The sequence below is a fragment of the Artibeus jamaicensis genome, unplaced genomic scaffold (assembly GCF_021234435.1).
Source record: "Artibeus jamaicensis isolate MK-2021 breed Jamaican fruit bat unplaced genomic scaffold, CSHL_Jam_final contig_793, whole genome shotgun sequence".
In the NCBI taxonomy this organism is placed as follows: domain Eukaryota; kingdom Metazoa; phylum Chordata; class Mammalia; order Chiroptera; family Phyllostomidae; genus Artibeus; species Artibeus jamaicensis.
In genome coordinates, this window is record NW_026521975.1 from 1,009,721 (window position 1) to 1,024,744 (window position 15,024).

General features: G+C 38.7%; 1 protein-coding gene across 9 annotated transcripts in view; it reads right to left on the reverse strand.

The window, feature by feature from the left end:
- The window catches only part of FRY (FRY microtubule binding protein), a 540,321-nt gene that overhangs the window by 343,185 nt on the left and 182,112 nt on the right, over positions 1 to 15,024 (reverse strand). The gene's annotated exons all lie outside the window — the stretch shown is intronic.

Consider the following 15,024-nt stretch of genomic DNA (forward strand, 5'->3'; position numbering starts at 1 on the left):
AGCTTAACTGTTTGAAAGAGGACAGTATTTTAAATAAATAATCTGCATGCTGATTATTTTGAGCTACATAATTTTGGGGTTTTGCATAGGAAAGTTAAGCATAGGAAAGATGAAGTGGGGATTGAGTCACATTGAAATTCCTGGCATCTTAATCAGGCTAAATAAGATCTCATTGGTTAGACTACTAGATCTGACAAAATAATAATTTGAACAAAGGTTATAGCTCAAAAATTATTTTATTGGGAACAAAAGAAAAATGCTACTTACAAAAATAGTTCTTTAATACATCACTTTATATACAAATCCAACCCTGACTACTTTGAAGTAGAAGATGGTGCCTCTTTTTGGAGAGTCTAAAACAATTTGATTTTTTTTTTCATTTTTTAAAAAAAGGGTGTGAGTGAGTTTAAGAAAGGTAATCTGTCCTAATTGATCGTCATTTTTTAATCTTTTTGCTGCATGGATTTGGGGCTGCTTCTAAGCTCCAGATCATCCTGGCCAGCTGCCCCTTTCTAAAGTGACCTGGGTCTTCCTGTTGCTACCAGGTGGAGTCACTCAGCAAGGGTAACTAACCTGTGCAACTAGGCCACCCTGCCTGGGCCCTGCTGTGACACTGCCATTGACTCTGGCTAATGTTCAGGTGACAAGATTTAATTTACTGTATTCTCAAAGTGCTCTTCCAAGTCCAATACGTAACTCACATTCTAGAATATTCTGGGAGAAAAAGTGACCTCCGGGGGGAGCTTTTGTCATGTACAAAGAAGTTAATCATCAAGGCTAGGAAACATATTTCCCCTGGCCTCTGCTCTTACAAGAATTTATTTTACATGATTAAAAATTAATTCAAAATGTACTCCTCTGCCGGGCTGGATGAGGATGTCAGCACAGCCTTGGGGGTAAAGATTCTTGTTAAATGCTTAGAGACAAGCAAGCAAGCTGGCCAGGCTTGTTTTCCAGTGGCGTACTCCTGCCCTCCAGAGGAAACACAGAATTCAACACAGGTCAGGAAGCAAAATACAGTATAGGTAGTTTTAAAAGAATCTAAAAGTAATTATCAGAAAATGGCATGGTAATTTCAAGGAAAAATATAGTTTAGGCCTCATCTATTTATGAAAGCTGAATTATATAAGGTAATTATAACTCCTGGAATAGAATAATGCATTATAAAATTCTAAGAGAGAATTACAATAACAGTAGCACCTGGTATGAGATCATGTATTCTGGTTTAATGAGCACATGGCTATCTTACCTGGGAGATTCCTATCCCTTAGATGTTTTAAGCACAGAAAAAAGGAAACCCGTTTTACAAATTAGAAATGAGGCTCTGAAAAATCAGTTCCTCCTTTAAAATGGATGGTAGAAACATGACACCAAGTGAAAAGCCCATTTCAGACGTTTGAAGGGACAGTGACTTTCCTTTAGGACAGCAGGCAGGTGACATGCTCCCCTCACACTGTGCATATGGACACAGCGGGCTCAGGAGCAGGTGAGCCTGTGCTTCCTGAGGGAGGCGCAGTGGCCACATGCCCAGAGTACAGGATCGTGGCCCAGGTGTGGATGCTGCTCTGATACCTCCTAGCCATATGATCATAAAGGCTACTGACCCTCCGTGCTTCAGTTTTCTATAAAGTGAAGTACTAATAATAGTATCTGCTTCACAGGGTCATTATGAGGATTATATTAATACAAAGTGAAAACTCAAAAGGCCATATATACGGCCCTGTAATTCCTTTTGTAAATACTAGAAAGCTCTCTTGTCAACAAACATAGAAAATACGCCGACTCAGAACTGTCACAGTGGAACGGAAACAGGAAATGGGATCTGATTATAAATGAAACAGAATCTGATTATAAATGGTGTTTTAAAAAAGGTTTTACCCTACTTCATGGATTGATGTTCTAGACACAAGCAAAGAGAAATGGTCCTTGCCCAAGAATCCCCAGAGAACAAAGCGGCAGGGCCAGGGCGCAGGCTGCAGGTGCTCTCAGACCCCAGCCCCCCTCACACTGCAGGGATGAGCCTGCACTGTCTTTACACCTTCTGAGCTCTCAACTATTTAATTTAGTTCTTGCATTATTTGCCTGGGTAGATATTTTTCTTAAACAAAACTAACTTGTTTTCCTGTGATTCCTTATTATCAATAAAGAATAAATGGTTGCAGAGGGACATAAAATGTCACAGAACTCAGCTTGTGGGAATAATTCTCAAGACTAACTTTCTCATAGTATATGGTAAGAAAAAATCATTTCAGTTGTAATTCACCTTTTACATTTTTTCTGTGTTTTTTAAGTACTGAAATATCAATGATTTCTATACAGAGATGATGTGAATATAAATATAAAATACACTTTTTAACTTTGAAGCCTGTTATTTCCATCGGTGGCATTGGTTTGTAAAGATACATCTAGAGAAGTTTGGGAATTAGCATCTAGTGCAAAAAAAGCTTATATAAACATGCATTGACCCATATTATAGCTCACTCACCACCACAGATGACAAGCCTAAATCTGGAGATGGTGCATCTTTCTAAGTCTCTGTCCTACATCCTGCAGGAGAAAGGGCCTCCTGAAGAGGCTTCTCTTTTGCAAGTCAGTCATATTTTACTGGTTACCTGCAATAAGCCTAGACTCAAAACTCCCAAAATGGTTTTGCCCAGTCATACCAAGTTCCTGCTCTGTAAACCTGAGCTCTGAGGTGTATCTAAATTTCACTTGTCTGACCCAGTGAACAACAACAGTGAACACCATCTGGGTCCTGAGAGCCAAGTTTCATGTGGCTCTTTGCACTTGGCTTTTTGCAACAAAGAATATACCACTATGCCTTGGACCCTGACCATAATTATTTTGGTTCTTGCTTTGGCTGGATCATCCACTCCAGTTGCAGTGGTGTCCAATCATATTTGAGGCCTGCCTGGCAAGCAGCACTGCAGATCCCCCCAAAAGGAACTTGGGTGTGGGCTCATGAGATAGAAAGTGCAAAGCATGATCGAGGTATCCAGGCCCTTCTCCTCACCTGTCAACCTCCACCCAGACACACCCAAGGGTAAGTCCCTGACCAAAGAAAACCCGTGGCTCCTCAAGATGGCTCCATACTTCCGAATCCCTTAGGGACACATTCTGGAATCCTCAGCAGGAGGGCTGTACAGATCTTAGCCCCAAATAGTCCCAGGGCACAGGAAACAGCCAGAGCAAGTTTATCTTCCCCCAGCTGTGTGAGTCACTCCTAGTGGTAGCAAGTAATAAAGCACTCAGGAGATGAGAGGTTTGTTGGATGCTCTTGGCCTGCCTAAGGGGAACAGTAGAGATGGATTCCCAAGTCCAAGTCAGTAAATCTGTATTTAAGATGCATTTTCTTTTTTTTTTTTGATTTGTTAGAATTTTATTTGCAATGTTTTTATCCCTGTTCATAGAGTTAATTTTATATATATATATATATATAAGATTTTATTTATTTATCTTTAGAGTGGAAGGGAAGGAGAGAGGGAGAGAAATATCAGTGTACGGTTGCCTCTCGTGTGTCCCCTTGCTGGGAACTGGCCTGCAACCCAGGCATGTGCCCTGACTGGGAATCGAACCTGCAATCCTTTGGTTCAAAGGCCCGTGCTCAATCAACTGAGCTACACCAGCCAAGGCTAATATATATTTTTTAATTTAATTGTTGTTCAAGTACAGTTTTCTGTCTTTTACTCCGATCCCAGCCAACCACTCAGCCCTCCCCACATCCCCCCGATTTCTACGCCCCCTAGTTTTTGTCCATGTGTTTTTTATACTTGTTCCTGCAAACCCTTCCCCTTTTCCACTGAAATTCCTTCCCCTCTCTCCTCTGGTCACTGTCAGCTTGTTCTTTATTTCAGTGTCTTTGGTTAGATTTTGCTTATTTGTTTGTTTTGTTGTTTAGGATCCTGTTAAAGGTGAGATCATATGGTATTTGTCTTTCAACACCTGGTTTATTTCGCTTAGCATAATACTTTCCAGTTACATCCATGATGTTGCAAAGGGCAGGAGCTCCTTCTTTCTTTCTGCTGCACAGAATTCCATTGTGTATATGTACCACAATTTTTTGATCCATTCATTTACTGATGGGCACCTAGGTTGCTTCTAGCTCTTGGCTATTGTAAGTTGTGCTGCTATGAACATTGGGGTGCCTAGGTTCTTTTGGATTGGTGTTTCAGGGTTCTTAGGATATAATCCTAGCAGTGGAATTGCTGGGTCAAAAGACAGATCCATTTTTAGTTTTCTGAGGAAATTCCACACTGTTTTCCATAATGGTTGTACCAGTCTGCAATCCCACCAACAGTGAACTAGGGTTCCCTTTTTTCCACAACCTTTCCAACACTTGTTGGTTGCTTTGTTTATCATGACCATTCTTACTGGTGTGAAGTGGTATCTCATGGTGGTTTTAATTTGCATCTCTCTGATAGCTACTGATACTGAGCATCTTTTCACATGTCTCTGAATCCTCTGTATGTCCTCCTTGGAGAAGTGTCTGTTCAACTCCTTTGCCCATTTTTTAATTGGGTTGCTTGTCTTCTTAGAGTGGAGTTGTGTAAGTTCTTTGTCTATTTTGGAGATTTAACCCTTGTCTGAGGTATCATTGGTAAATATGTTTTCCCATATGGTTGGTTCTCTTTTTATTTTAATATTGTTTTCTTTAGCTGTGCAGAAGATTGCTATTTTGATGAGATCTCATTTGTTTATTTTTTCCTTTATGTCCCTTGCTGTAGGGGACATATCAGTAAAAATGTTGCTGCGTGAAATATCTGTGATTTTCCTGCCTAGGTTATACTCTAGGACTTTAATGGCTTATACTTGAAGCTTATATTAAAATCTTTAATCCACCTTGAATTTTTTGTGTATGGTGTAAGTTGGTGTTCAAGTTTCATTTTTTTGCACATACCTGTCCAGTTCTCCCAACACCACCTTGTTATTTTAACTTCATTTTATGTTGCGGCCCTCTTTGTCAAATATTGACTGTAGATACTTGGATTTATTTCTGGGCTCTCTGTTCTGTTTCATTGGTCCATGTGCCTGTTTTTATGCCAGTACCAGGATTTTTTGCTTACTGTGGCCTTGTAATACAGTTTGGTATCAGGTATTGTGATCCCTCCTACTTTGCTCTTCTTTCTCAAAATTGCAGCAGCTATCCAGGGTCATTTATGGTTCCATATAAATTTTTGAAGTGTTTGTTCTATGTCTGCAAAATATGCCATTGGTACTTTAATAGGTATAGCACTGATTCTGTAAATTGCTTTGGGTAGTATGCACATTGTGATGATGTTAATTCTTCCAATCCATGAACAAGGTATATGTTTCTATTTGTTTGTGTCTTCCTTGATTTTTTTCTTCCTTGTTGTGTAGTTTTCTGTATATAGGTCTTTTACCTCCTTGGTTAGGTTTACTCCTAGGTACTTTATTTTTTTTGTTGCTATATCAAATGGGTTTGTTTCCTGATTTCTGTTTCTGCTGTGTTATTGTTGGTATACAAAAATATCTTTGACTTCTGAGTATTGACTTTGCATCTGGCTGCTTTGCCAAATTCATTTATTAGGTCAAGCAGTTTTTTTGCCCAGTCTATAGGATTTTCTATGTACACTATCACATCATCTGCAAAGAGTGAAAGTTTTGTTTCCTCCTTTCCTATTTGGATGGCTTTCATTTCCTTTTCTTGTCTGATCACTGTGGCTAAAACTTCCAATACTATGTTAAATAGAAGTGGTAAAAGTGGACAACCTTGTCTTCTTCCTGATCTTAGTGGAAAAGATTTTAGTTTTTGCCTATTGAGTATGATGTTGGTTATAGTTCTCTCATATATGGCCTTTATTATGTTGAGGAATGCTCCCTCTATTTCCACTTTACTAAGTGTTTTCATCATAAATAGGTGTTGTACCTTATCAAAAGATTTTTCCACATCTATTTATATGATCATGGGATTTTAGTGTTTCCTTTTGTTTATGTGATGTATTACATTTATCAATTTGTGAATGTTGTATCATCCTTGAATTGCTGGGATGAATCCAATTTGATCATGATATGTGATCTTTTTAATGCATTGCTGGATGTGGTTTGCCAATATTTTGTTGAGGATTTTAGCATCTATGTTCACCAGCAATATTGGCCTAGAGTTTTCTTTCTTTGTGCCTTTATCTGGTTTTGGGATTAGGATGATGCTGGAAAAAGAGTTGGGGAGTTTTCCAGGACTTTGGATTTTTTGGAATACTTTGTGAAGGATAGGGGTTAGCTTTTCCTTAAATGCTTTGTAGAATTCTCCTATGAAACCATTGGGTCCAGGGCTTTTGTGTGTCAGGAGTTATTTGATTACTGCCTCAATTTCATCTACTGTAATTAGTCTGTTCAGGTTTTTTGCTTCTTCTTCATTGAGTTTTGGAAGATTATATCCAGAAATGTGTCCATTTCACCTAGGTTTTCAAATTTCTTGGCATACAGTTCTTTGTAGCAGTTTTTTACAATCCTTTGTATTTGTGTGGTATCGGTTGTAATCTTTCCTCTTTCATTTCTGATTGTGTTTATTTGGGTCCTCTCCTTTTCTTGATGAACCTACTTAAAGGCTTGTCAATTTTGTTTATGTTTTCAAAGAACCAGCTCCTGGATTCATTGATCCTTAGAATTGTACTTTTAGTCTCTATGTCATTTAATTTTGCTCTGATCTTGGTTATTTCCTTCCTTCTCCTTGCTCTGGGCCGTCTTTGTTGTTGTTCATCCTGTTCTTGCAGGCATAGGGTTAGGTTATTTGTTTGAAATGTCTCTATCTTTTATAGGTAGGCCTGTATTGTTATGACTTCCCTCTCATGACTGCATTCGCTGTGTCCCATAAGTTTTGGGTTGTTGTGAGTTCATTTTCATTTGTTTCCAGAAACTTTTTGATTTCTTACCCAATTTCATTCTTGACCCATTCATTGTTTAATAGCATGCTATTCAATCTCAATGATTTTGAGTATTTTGGTTTTTTTCCCTTGGGGTTGGTTTCTAGTTTCAGTCCCTTGTGGTAGGGGAAAATGCTTGGTATGATTTCAGTTTTCTGGAATATGATGCATTTTTTTATTCTTCATATCACATGCATCTAACAATAATACTGGGAGATGATGGTAATTTTAAAACTAAATTATATTTTCATGGAAAAATCTCCTTAGTTAACTATATCACTCTTTTCTCCAAGAGGTAATATGATGGCAGAATTTCTAAATTCCCCCCTCTAAAACCTGTCTCTCTAGTCCTCAGAACCCAGGGATTTGATGACGTATCACTCCCAGCATTGTGTTATTTATATAAGGTTATAGTCTGTGGCAGTAATTTTTAACTTTTTCATCTCATGGCACACATAAACTAATGACTAAAATTCTGTGCCACACCAAAAATGTGTTTTTTTGCTTACATGACAAACAATAAGTATAATTTTGATTCATTCACACTGGAGAGCTGTGTTGGCTGTTGTCACTTTTTAATTTGACAGTCTAAGGGGAAAGAGGTCAGTACCCTTGACTAGGTGGGCAGGTATGGCATATTATAAAAATTCTTGCAACACAGTATGAAATGGTCTATAGCAGAAATAACCTTAACATAGGGAGGTTATCCACATGTGCCCTATTTGATCACATGAGTCCTTCAAAACAGAGAGCTTTCAGGATAATGGCAACAGGAGAAAGTAGAAGATTTGAATCATGAGGGGGCTTCCACATGCCACTAGTGTGAAATTGGGGTCCATCTAAAAGAAACACTGGCAGCCTTAAGGGGCTAGGATGGTCCCAACAAACAGCCAACAAAGAAACAGGACCTCAGTCCCATAACAGCAAGGGCCTGTATTCTGCCAACATCCTGAACAAGCCAGAAAATGGGCTTGTCCCTAGAGACTCCAGGTAAGAGCCCACCTCGGCCAAAGGTTTGACTTTGCCCTATGAGACTTGAGTGGAGACCAGGCTTCCACCCACACCTGACTCTTCACCCATGGAAACTGAGCTGTTAACAGGGGGGTATGGTTTCAAACTGCTGTCAGTAGCAATATGTCACAGAATAACAGATAACTAATATGGCTGACTATTGAATTTTTAGATTATTCCAAAGTGGAAGTCTCAGAATTAGAACTCCATCCTTGTTGTGCACACACAATCACACACACCCCTCATCTTATCCCAGGGCTGAATCCCACTCTGAGCTATCCTTTGCATTTTCCTGGCTTCCTGATTATTTCAGTGGCCATTCACCTCCTTCTTGCTCTCACTACCTCTTATCTGTGTTCTTACCTGGCTTCCCTGCCTGGAGTCTCCCCACCCTTTTATCTAGTCGAGACAGTACTGCCAGATTCATTTCCTAACATCATAGTTTCCAATACTGTTCTCTAGAATAATGCTGACAGGAGAGGTTTCCACCACTCCATGATATTGGTGATAACAATTTTTAAAGGGACGATGAGGTGAAGGATTTTTTTCTTAGTCTGCTTGTTTTCTGTTTTTGTAAATCTATTTTACATTTGGGGATATTTTAACTTTTTTTGGTAAGATGCTCTTTTTCTATGCAATGATGATAACTACAGTAGACTGCAACATAAATGGTCACAAATTCTTCCCAGATTGCTCCTCCCTCCCTTTATAGTGTACCAGTCACTCCTTCCACCTGAAGAAAGGATGCATTTCTCCACTTCTGGAACCCAGGCCTGCGTATGGACTGCTCTGGGAAACTGGATTTATGTGCTGGAGCTTTCTCTCTTGCTGCTGGGAACCCTATGACCATCTTGTGAGCAAAGCCAGGCTGGCCTCCTGGGATTAGAGACCAAGTGAAGAAAAACCCTGTGCATCCCAGCTGCCCATGCAGAGTCCCTGGCCTGTGACTGAGGACATCCTGAACAGTCCAGTCCCCCACAAGCAGGCCTGGACATGATCATAGCAGAACATGACAACTAATAACTGTGCAGTGTTTCAAGCCACTGCTTTCAGGGTGGTTTCTTAGGCAGCAAACTGACACCATACCAGAAATTAGCCTGCAGGAGTTCACAGTACTTTATTCATACCTAGAAAACTAAAAAGTGAGTAAACACTTAATAAGTACTTTTAATCTTTTAAACATTTAACTGGTCCAGGAATTTTTTAAACATCTTACAATGGTTGCTTTGATCCACAGCTCCAAATATATCTTTGTCTTGTTCAAAAGGCTGTGAAAACTGCTCCACAGAGAAAGAGCTGGATGTTTATACATACAGAGAGGTTTTTCTGTGTGATAAATGGTACCAGTTAGGGAAGGTGAGCAGAGGACAAACAGGGTGGGTGGAGATTGGGATGGGGTAGAAATCACGATTGAGGGCAGTAGGGTCAAGGTGAAGGGATCTGCTCTCAAGAGCCTAGAGAGCTGCATAAATGTTTTATTAACCCAGCTCTATCTTTCTCTTTGCTTTCTGGGGAGCCCACTTACTGGCAGACTTAGCCCCCAGCCTTTGGACTTCTTTTCTGGAATAATGCTTCCCTATATCCCCAAGAATCTACTGAACACCCCCTACCACTACTCCCATCCCTTCCCACTGCCTGCCTTCCTAGTGTGGACAATTCTCAACTTGATACTACATGGCTCTGCCTACTACACAGCCAGAGGTGGAGGCCACTATATACTTTCTGGAGTGATAGAAGTTTGAACAATGTGAGCCTACATAGGGTCTGTCTGAAGCTACTCTCTGAGTGAGGGCCAGCGTAGTAGTCATCCTTGAGATAAGGCAATAAATAGGCAGCTATCGTATAGTGATTGTAAAGGTTGCTCAGGTATACAGACAGTATTATCTTCCAAAAGGAATAACTTGGTTGATTGCTTAACCATATTTTCCTAATTTTTACTGAATTTGTTCTAAATTTTAAACAATAGATGGAATTGGTAAAAATATGGGGAGGGATTTCTGCTCTGGGTGATATGTAGAATAGGTACATAAACTGACCCTCCTGCTAGGAACAACTACACATTCTGGATATTTAAATCTTTGAACCTAAATATTTAAATTCTTGGACCTAAAGTGTGAGTGAAAGGACTTAGAGGTAAATGGAACACTGCAGCTACTTTCTCTCTGGGGGCACCTGCTAAACTGCATGAACTTTAGCTTTGATTTTCATGACCACACAGAGGGCAGATAGCAGGTTAAAAACTGCCCCCTTATGGCGAGTAGTCTCATGAGTTCCTCTCCAACATTAAGTTGAGACTGCAAAGGCCACACCTTAGTGTAAATGAAGGAAAATGACACCAACCTCCACACCCACAGATGAATGACAAAAAAAAAAATCAAACAAAACAGTACACTTTCAAATCTAGGCACTAGGCAAAAAAGAAAAGAATTATTGCTGAAAATTTGGACTCACAAGCCAGTTCTCATGTTAGCATGGGAATAAAAATTCACACTATGTAGGTAGTCCAAAGTATTTCAGACGAAAAATTTGACTTTGAGTGATCCTTGGCTGGTAGTGCTCTTAGGTAGTGTCCTGGTAGAAACAAATGGCGAACCCCTCTGACGGAAGACCTTTCTGTCCTAAGTTCAAATAAATGTCACACATAAAATTGCAAGGAAGGTAACTAACTAGTTCACAGTTAAGAAAACAAAAACAAACAAAACCCCCTAAATATATAAGAAAACAAGGCATCATAAGGAACAATTAACCTGAACAACAGACAGCAGAAACAGACTGCTCAAGGATGAGAGAAATTAGTAGTTACAGACTTCAAAATAACTATATTTACTATATTTAAATAAATAAAAAAACAGGTTTGAAAGTATGTTCATGGAACCAGAAATACTCAAGGATATGCAAAGAAATAAGGCAAAGAAACAAATTTATAGAAATAAGAAATATATAATTAAAGTTAAAAATGAATGGATTTAACAACAAATTCAATGCAGCTGAAAGAAAAAATCGGTAAACTGAAAGATATACTTGATGAAATTATCCCAAATACAACACAGAAAAAAGAAGAAAGAGCAGATATAAAAAATATTGAGACAAGGAAGATAAAATGAGAAATTATAACATATATCTAATTAGAGTTCCAGAGAGTAGGACTGACATATTTGACTTCTTATATGAGAATTTCCCAAACTGTGCTTGTCAATTACATTGAATTACAAGGAGGGAAATTCATGCTGTGACAGAAATGGAAAAAGAGAAGAACTGACTTGAGTGTGGTATAAGTGAAATTACAAGATCATTGCTAGATGCAGTAAGAGAAGACTAAACAGAAATACTGTGTTTTGAGGCCTCACGCACGGTTACACAAGTTTGCCAACAGTAGTCATGGTTGAAGAACTGGGCTAGGTAGACATTCTGAAACACGAGGGTGACTTGAGTAGAAATCTCCTATCAACTTCTAAAACATTTTCTTAGGAATTGCTCTGAGAATAGTAATAAAATAGCTAACATTTACTGAGTGGTTACTGTATGTTTGAGCTTTACAGCATGATTTGATCTAAACTTCACCGTCTCAAGAGGCAGAACAATCTTCATATGGATGTTACAACCTCAGGATATGAGGGTTTTTTTTAAAAAAAATATTTTATTATTTATTTATCTTTAGAGGGGAAGGGTGGGGAGGAGAGAGGGAGAGAAACATCATAGTCCATCCCAAGATATGAGGTTTTTAGAGGTCAAGTACCTGGTTCCAGAGCTGTACTGACTCCAATAAATAGAAAAACTAATACTTTTTAAGAAAAAAGATAGAATCAATGATGGATTTGGAGTCGAAAGAATTTGTTTTGAACTGAACTCTGCCAATTTCAAGTGTGTTTCTCAGTAAATTACATCTCAGAGTCTCAGGTTTTCATTTGCAAATGGAGACTAGGAAGTACCATCTGATTCTCAGGCCTAGTTTGATAATTAAATAAGATACTGCATATGAATGTATAGTGTGCTACACAAAAAGATGTTATTCCTATTATCTTTTATACCTCATACATATTCCAACACAGTGCTAGACATACTTATTACAACCAATAATATTCTATTAGTGAAATTGTTAATGCATAAAACATAACCCAGATACAGAAAATTCAAAGTAAAAACTCTTAACCAAATAATATATTCTGTGGAAATTGTTTTTTGTCAGAGCTAAGTCTGGAAGTAAAATATTATTCTCCATAAACTCCAAGGGCTGGAGAAATTACATAAATAGGCCATAGTTAAGTCATGACAGAATGCCATGTAGAGAGGGTAATTTGTATTCTATAATGTACATCATTGTGTCAGGTAAGTTTCCACATCATCTACTTACCATGGTCCAGATAATGAACCTAAAAGACAGTATTTCCTTCTCATGACAAGTATATTAAATATCTTTATAGAAAAGAAGGAAATCCATGGGGATTAAAATCACATTATAGAAATAATAGAATTTTAATTGGCACATTTTATTATGCCTCTATTTTTCTAAATAATTATCTATTAAATACCCTTGCCAAGAGACAAATACTGGTATATGAGTGGAGATATTAATTGGAGACCTGTTTGACATTTTCCCAGGGAATGTATCTGTCCACTGGGACACTGTCACCTTTGCCCACCTAGACTATCTCTTAGGGAAATCAAAGTCCAGGCCTGTGTTTTTCTCATATAGGTTATATTCTGATTTGGCATAGTCCTATGTGTTGTCTTCCCTCCTTTGGCACCTATATGGGAAGAGAAAAAAACCCATGTTCACATGCCTCTATCTGGATTTTCCCAAGTTATGACATGTATGTTGTTTCCTCTCCTATTTTGGCCTAAACATCTCTCCCATGACAGGTTGTTTCAGGCTTTGTATGCTTCATAATAAAAGGTGCAAGGGACTAGAAAAGGGGCTTTAAGTGATCCTGATTCAGAGTATGTGCCCTGTTAGCTATTAGATTCATGGAAACATAATAAAGTGCTACGATAACTGACATGAAATTATGTAGAATTAAGCGAAGATTGTATCAATGGAGTAAACAAATCATCCTTGGTTATCTTCACTCAGGAACTGCCAACCTCAGCTTATCCTCCCAAGCATTCTCCAATGTTCATGATCTTATAACATGTTTTCAGGGTGTTACAATATTTTGAAAGAGGTCAAAGGTCGAGAAAGAATCCGTGTGTCAAAAGAACCCTTTGCGTAGGTAGATAAGAAGCTAGAATACGATTATTGCATTCTATTATTCTTAAGTTAAATTAAAACTTTTTAAATCTGGAGGATATGTTTTTATTATTGACTTTAGAGAGATAGGAAGAGAGAGAAACACAGATCAGTTGCCTCCCATATGCCCCTGACCTGCAATCAAGCCCACAACCTTTTGGTGTACAGGACGATGCTCCAACCAGCTCAGCCACCTGACCAAGGCCTTAAGTTTATTTTTTTTTAATTACGAGCTTTGTTCTTTACTCTGTAGTATAATATCTTTTATCTAAATACTACATAACCATGTCTTAGCTTTATTAAAATTATTTAATGCTATTCATAATGGTATTTTATTGTTAATTGCTTCTTATATCCCAATTATATTAAACATATAATTATGTGTTGGGTTGGCCAAAATGTTCATATGGCATTTTCCATAAATTAATAAAGACATATTTTTCATTTTCACCAATAACTTTATTGATTTGGATATTTTGAGCATTTTGACTATCTCCCACCCTGTAAGTCAATAAAGATCCAAATGGAGGTTACTTCTATCCAGACTACAAATACCTATAATTTGACTTCTGGAAATTGGTTCTACAGATATATTGGTCATATTTGGAATGACATATACACCACATTATTTGTTGCAGCACCATGTCGTAACAAAATGTTGGAAACAACAGAAATATCTTGTCCATAATGTAGTAGGCAAGTAAATAATAGTACATGTACCAATGGAATACATATGCCTTTAAGAAACAGCAAAGACTGTCTCTATGTACAGATGTGAAAAAAATCTTTAAGATATATTAAATGTGAGAAAACAAGTAGCAAAACCATTTTTATAATTCATGTAAAAGAGGGGTATAATAATTTATATTTATATTTGCTTGTATATCCATGAAAAAAACAATAATTACGAGAGGGTGGGAACTCGATGGATGGGGTTGGCAAAAAGAACAAGGTATTTCACTGTACAGTTTTTGTACTTTTTGTGTTTAAAATCATGTAACTATTTTTTATATACTAAATTTACATCCAAAAATAAGCACTAGGAGGGGGAAAAAGTCAAGCTTATTTAAGATAAAGAACTACCTGGGTATGGGGTCAGTCACATTCCTTTTCAGGTGTGGACAAACTCCAACCCAGAGATGCTCCCAGACCACTGCCTGTGCTTTTTCACATGAGCCTGTGATTCTTCCCCCCAAACACCTTGCCTAAAGTTACTCTATATTCTTTTCTTACCCTTCATTACTATTTCAAAAAAAATATGAACACCATTTTTTGGGGGGAGCCAGAGAGTTTAAAGGGAATACAGCTTCAAAATAAAATGTTCTGAACCCACGAACCAAATGACCTTTATAAGAAATAAAAACAGAAACTTGTAAGGGACTTCCGCCAAGATGGAGACGTAGATGGAGGATCCACCTCGCCTCTGTGCACAACCAAATCTAAGAACAACTATTTTTAACAGCAGTCACAACCAAGCCACACGGAAAATCGACAATACGGAGTCCAAAGGACAACTAGATACTCGGCTGGACTGGTAGGAGGAGCAAGGCCAGCAGCGGAGCAGGTTAGCAAGAAAAAATTCCCAGGGCGGTGCGCGGCGCGCACAGGCAACCGAGGGCACTGATCGCCAGCCAGCTGGCTGCGGGAGCGCACAGGAAAGAGGCGCGGTGATCGGTCGGTCGCGCGCATTTAGGTGGGGAGAAGCCAGTGAGAAGGGAAGCCGGCGCGGGGCAGCAGGCTCGAGCAATTCCAATCGGATAAACCCCAGGCGTGCGGAGTGACTGGAAACGCTGGGCTAGCGGAGAGGAACGCCATTACTCCCTCTCTGACCCCGCCCCCACACACAGCGTCACAAACCAGCGACCTGGGTCGCCCCGTCCTGGTAAACAACTAAGGCTTCGCTCT